This window comes from Papaver somniferum, chromosome 3, assembly GCF_003573695.1.
Source record: "Papaver somniferum cultivar HN1 chromosome 3, ASM357369v1, whole genome shotgun sequence".
Lineage (NCBI taxonomy): Eukaryota > Viridiplantae > Streptophyta > Magnoliopsida > Ranunculales > Papaveraceae > Papaver > Papaver somniferum.
In genome coordinates, this window is record NC_039360.1 from 75064054 (window position 1) to 75070532 (window position 6479).

At 35.2% G+C, this 6479-nt stretch overlaps 1 long non-coding RNA gene across 1 annotated transcript; it reads right to left on the reverse strand.

Moving 5' to 3' along the window:
* Positions 1-1428: 1428 nt before the first annotated feature.
* Positions 1429-2881, reverse strand: LOC113361367. The gene is made up of 4 exons (XR_003365097.1): positions 2746-2881; positions 2592-2641; positions 2396-2473; positions 1429-1677 (listed from the first exon to the last, which is right to left on the reverse strand). It is a non-coding gene; the product is annotated as an uncharacterized LOC113361367 (long non-coding RNA).
* Between the last annotated feature and the right edge of the window lie 3598 nt (positions 2882-6479).

Below are 6479 nucleotides of genomic sequence, written 5' to 3' on the forward strand. Positions count from 1 at the left end.
AATGTTAATAGGGTTTAGCTCTGCGATAACATATAACCGATTAGGTTAAATAATATCTTATATTTGCTTGCGCTAACTCTTATTTTACTTCCTTTACGTACACACATATTATACATAGCTTCGTCCTTGACTCCAGACATTTCTTTTATGCGTATTCCAAACTTATTACCTACAATTGTAAAAGGGAAGGTCGGAAATATTCGGTGTTGAGTATATCTAATGTGTGGAAGTCTTGATAACAAATTCTAAAAATGAGGAAGATTTTTAACATATTTTGGGCTTAAAATATTTTGTTTTCCGAAAGAAAATCACTACAAGTTCTTTAAATAAAATCATCCTAACTCCGTATATATATTCAACCAGAGAAAACTTGTGCACTGCTCACTCGTGCACTCCAACTCTCACATATTTGGGCACGAGCATGACTGACTTATGCACGCCCTATTTCACACCACCACTCATTCCATCTCTACTGTCATGGCTACGAATGAGGGGTTGTTGGCTTAATTAAAGCCCAGCCCTTTCCCACCCCACACGATTCATATCTTGCGCCATGTTTATGATCTCTATTACTTTTATGTGGAGAAACATTAGATCATTTTTTATGTCGATGATTGGACAAATTTTATTCCCTTGCCGACGCCAAATTGTAACCTAATGGCATGCTTCAAAAATAAATAAATAAACGTCTATATAGAGTCTGGTGCAACTCAGAATGAGCGAATCGAGAAAAGGGAAAATCTGTACTCCTCTTGATGTTCTTTATAAGCTCAAGCAGAGAAAAATTTGACACAACATATGTTATCATTGGAAAACAATAACTTCGACTTTATTTTTTGTCAGTACTCAATATTTTTGTTTTGTTTATGGTAAGGGTTATAATTTTCATTTAATTGATTTTTGTACCAATTAAAAGTTTCTTTTAAATTGGACTAATGTAATTTGTAAGTGATTTTATTTCTTCTTCGATTTGGCCTTTGTTCGGATACACGCTCCTTTCCTCCTATTAACTGGTTCTTAAGTCCCAACAAAGTGGAGTTCAAATAGATGTCATAGGGAGTGAACTTCATGATACCTTTGGTTCTACGGGGAGATTTTTACTTGTTTTTGGAGGATGGGTATGCAACTTGGCAGCGTCTGTATTGGCACTTGGCAGTATATTTAACCTTTATTCACTCAACCATGACAGATATGATTAACTCGGTATCGGTAGATACAATACTTGCATTTGGCACTTGGCAGTATGTTTAACCCTTATTCGCTCAACCAAGGCCCTTAAAATCTATTGACCGCTAATCAATAACACAGACCTCCAAATATTAGTCCATCACTGGCTTCACGTATACCCCATAAACTTGCACATTTTGTTCCTTCCATCAAGGGTCCAAGTTATTTAGCCTTCCGCTTAAAGAGGATGCACTATTCTCCTGTCCGATAAACACAAAATAGTATATATGCAGATTTACATTGTAAAAAAATGTGTACAATATCCTCATTTGAGTTATTACACAGCAAAGAAGAACTTTCGCAATAGAAACTTCCGTAATGCTTCAGCATTGAGAGCGTTGGATGGGAACCATTGAGATTTGAGGGTAAGCCAGTACCAAGGTTTTGGCACAAATTACCTGTTAAATCAGTGTATCTTCAATTTCTGGACACGGTACAATTAAGTCATACCTGTTAAATCAGTATGAACTTAAATTGATATTCCTTGACAAAAAAAGAAAAAAAAACATGAATTGGACCAATGTGCGTTAAAGCCTCCAAGAAGAAATCTCAACCAAGTACTATTATTGTCATACTAAAACTTGAAATCTTTTTGCGTGTTGCAATACTAACATTGTTGTTATGATGAAAGTTAAAGAACAGTAGTTAAAGCCTTTCCGAGGAGTACATAACCTAGATAAAAAGGAGTAGGGATAAATAAATCTTGAAACACTTTATATTCTAGTTCTATAATTAAAATTCCTTTACAAATATGAAGTAAAAAAGCATACTTACGAGAGACCATGCAGTTACTGTAAATACATACATATAACAGAAGGGCAATAAATTAGCAACCAAAAGATCATTAACATCAAAAACATAATTAATCGTTCTTAGATATTGTTAATATAGTATCAAAAAAGTTATCAAATTTCTCAAGTAGATATCCCTAATAATCTCCTTGAGATGGTAAAACTCCAAAACGGCTTCATAATTGTGATTGTATTCAACAACTATCCAAGACATGGTCATTGTGAAAGATTGTGGAAAGTTAAATTGGATTGCATCGAGCATCATAAAAACCATTCACTAAACTCTTGTTAGCTGAGTTCTATATGCATCACTGAATACAATAACAATCGTAAAATAAAATAACCACATTCCATAAGAAAAGGTTTGGTATGCTTACATTTTCGCCTATCGATGCCCGTAACTTCGTTGGTTGACACACAATCCTTCTTCTTTCTCTTCGTTGGCACCATCTATCCTGTAGTAAATTAAACAAATTAAACTTCTGATGAATAATTCTTGTAACGTCAATTTTAAAATCCCGTAAAATGGAATCAAACAAACATTTGGATCACATATAAAAGGGAGACATTTACCAATTTCTTCATGCAATGGGGCTTATTTTGGATAATGCCAATCAAGATACCTGTAAAACAAACAAAGAGCTTATCAGACATCACCTCAATTTCAAAATCTCGTAAAATCGTATCAATCAAACATTTAGATCAAATATGAAAGAGAGACATTTACCAATTTCATCGTGCCGTCGGGCTTGTTTTGGATAATGCCAATCAAACTGTAAAACAAACAAAGAGCTTATCAGACATCGAAAAAGTAAAAATCAAACCTAGAAGAGAGAAGCAACGACGAAACAATGGCGTTTGACTTTGGGGAATGGTTTATATAGATGGAGACACCAAACCAAACCATAAATAAAACGAATTATTTTCGGAAATAATATTAAGGGATAATATTATTCATATTCAAAAATATTACATAATTATTTAAAAATATTAAGAATGTCTATATTTTGGTACCCTGTGCCGCCTGTGAATTAAGACAATAATTTGTTTACTTATTTGTATTATATTTATATTTTTCACCTAATGTTATAAAATAGTATTATATCTTTTTTTTTTTGGTATTTTAAGGTAGCAATGAAATCATAATATTATTTTGTTCGGAAAATATTAGATATAAGCATAGAAATAAAATTGATGTACTTTTTTTATGGAATGAGTAATATTGGAACTCATTATTGCTTTTTGTTTTTTTTTTGATGGAAAATATCACATATTAATGCTAGAAAATGTAATACAACAGATTTACAAAATCATTTTTATCAAACGAATTAGAATCTATGCTAAATTTGTGAACTCATTGGTTTAGGCTTTCTGACATGTGTTGTAGATTTTTAATTCTTGCCTCCTTAGCGATGTAATCCACTGCATTGTTGTTCTTTCTCTTTATAAATTTCACTTTAGCTTGAGGTAACTCGTCCAAAGTTATCCTTATTTCATACAAGGTATTTTCTGCCGACCACGGAGATACTGAAGTAACCCTGTTTAAGTTGTCTGTCAAAGCTTTGCAGTCAGTTGCAATGACCACACTTGATAAGATATTATTCTTTAACCACGTAATTGCCTTCAGTAAGGCTTTTGCTTCTGCATGAAAAGTTGATGTAGCCCACTCCGAACCCACCGAAAGGTGCATGAAGGTCTCTTCATCAACAGAGTACAGGATGAAAGCATATCCCATCGACGAATCTTCTTTCTTGTAAGAAGCATCAATGAAGATAATCCAGTCTGAATTCAGGTTGGACCAAAAATTGTTGATTGATATTTTCTTTTGATTCTCCTCATTGCTTTGTAGGGTATTCGACGGGGAGGAATTTAAGAAATTATTTATTTGTCCTAATAAACTGACTGGGTCTGGGTGGATGTTCTCAAAAACAACCGAACATATGTATTTCCAAATGAACCAAAGTGTGGTGGATATTTTTACCTGAAGATGGCTCAGATCAGCTTCCGTAATCCACCATTTAACCCAATTAATAGCAGAGCTGGGAGAGTATCTAATGATTATATTCTGTAGAGATAGACCAAACCAAACTGCTCTAGCAAAAGGGCACTCGCAGAAAAGATGAACCTCCGTTTCTTGCACTTGATTGTTACATAGATGGCAAATCGGGTCAATTTCCATATTGTGAGCACCTAATCTCGCCGATGTTGGAAGGGCTTTTTGCACCAATTTCCAAATGAAAAGCCTGATTCTAGGGATGCCTTGAATTTTCCAGATCTTGCTCCATGGGAAATCTAGGTTATCATTATTGTCGAGATCCTGATTGGCTAGAAAGGTATAAACATTTTTGGCCGAGAAATTTCCTGATTGATGGTGTCTCCATCTAATAATGTCTTTCTCATGGTTCCTAGGATTTAACGCTTGGATTTTTTCCCTGTCCTCTGGGTAGAAGAATTGGTTTAGCTTTTCTTGATCCCATCTATTCTGATCTGTAATTAGATCTTGAACTCTTGTTGGTGCATGTTCCTGACTGTTGGGGATTTTTTGGATTATATCTGTGTTAGGGATCCATCTGTCTTCCCATATTTTCACCGAAGCTCCGTTTTTGACTTGCCAATTAAAATTGTCTTTTATTAACTCTAACCCTTTTTGAATGCTGGTCCAAATCCACGAGAGATTCGAAGTTTTGGATTTTTCGAGGGGGTGGGAATCTGGGAAATATTTTGCTTTTAACAATCTGACCCATAATTGATCTTGTTCCGTGACCAGTCTGCTTGCAAGTTTAGTAAGAAGAGCTAAGTTAAATTGATGGGGATTTTTAATTCCTAAACCACCTTGGGAAATGGGTTTGCATATACTTTTCCAAGCCTTTATAAATCTTCCTTGTCTTTTTTGCCCATCTTTTTTCCACCAGAAGTTTCTCTGAATACGGTCAAGCTGATCAAGAGTTGTTTTTGGCAGGGCGAGGACTTGCATTTGATATGTTGGGTATGATTGAAGGATAGATTTTATCAAAACAGTCCTCCCTTCTTGAGATAAAAGTTTCGATTTCCAACCTTGTAAGGTAGAGTAGTAACGTTGTAGCAGCAGTTCAAAATTGGCTTTTCGGTTTTTGTCGAAGAATAGCGGTGAACCCAGGTACCTATCATTTTTGGTCATCAGTGGGACTTTTAAAATTCTTGCAATTATTTTTCCATGTCTTGGGTGTATTTTTGGGCTGAAATAGACACTGGATTTTTGTAGGTTTACCATTTGACCCGTGATGTTCCCAAATAAAAGTAATATTTCCAATAGGCTTTTCGCTTCCCCTAGGTCTGCTTTCGTGAATAAAAAGCAGTCGTCCGCAAAAAAGAGGTGAGAGATATTTGGAGCATCTTTATTTATCTAGAACCCAGATATTCTCTTATCTTCTATTGCCTTTTCGAGGAGTCGAGACAGAATTTCCATGTAAACTAGGAAGAGATAAGGTGATAAAGGATCACCCTGTCTTAAACCCCTAGAGGTTGTTGAAATGCATTGTAGAACGAGCTTTGTCCAGAATTCCGAAAAGCCAAGAGCTAATAGAACTTTCTCTATAAAGTTCCATTCGATCCTATCAAAAGCTTTTGATAGATCTAGTTTTAAAGCTAGGAAACCTTTTTTTTCTTGGAGGTTTTCATCGAATGGATAAGTTCATGAGCAATGATGATGTTGTCTGTGATTTTCCGACCAGGGAGGAAAGCCGATTGATTAGGGGAGATTATTTTACAGAGAAGGGGTTTTAGTCTATTAGCTAATATATTTGAGATGATTTTATAAATGGTATTACTCAGGCTAATAGGGCTGAAATCCCCCGGGGTTTGTGGTGTGGATATTTTTGGGATGAGGGTTATGAAAGAATAATTGAGATCTTTGTCGAGAGCGTCCGAACGAAAGAACTCTTGGACAGTGTCGATGATAACATTTCCCAGAATGTCCTAGTTAGCTTTAAAGAAACCTGGATGGAAGCCATCCGGACCTGGGGATCCCCTTTGATTTATATTGGAAAGGGTGAGCCAAATTTCTTCTTTAGTGGGAATTACAGACAAGGAGGCATTTTCTTCGATACTGATGCAAGGATTTATGATGGTAGATAAATCAAAATCGAAGTTGTTGTTTTGGGACGAGCCTATTTGTTGGAAGTGTTTAACCAGGAGAGAGATGATTTGATCTCTATCTGAGATCCATAGCCCAGAGGGTTCTCTAAGAGAATTTATCGCATTGATTCTTTTTCTATTTGAGGCGGATGCATGGAAATATTCTGTGTTCTGATCATATTCTTTGAAGAACTTATCCCTGGAGAGTTGATGGTAATAATCATTTTTGATTTTGTACTATTTTCCTAACTCCGCTTGAAGATTTTTTAGTGTGTCTATTTTTTTAGAGATATTTCCAGATCTATGAATACTATCAATTCTATTGTTTATGGATTTGATATTTTTGTG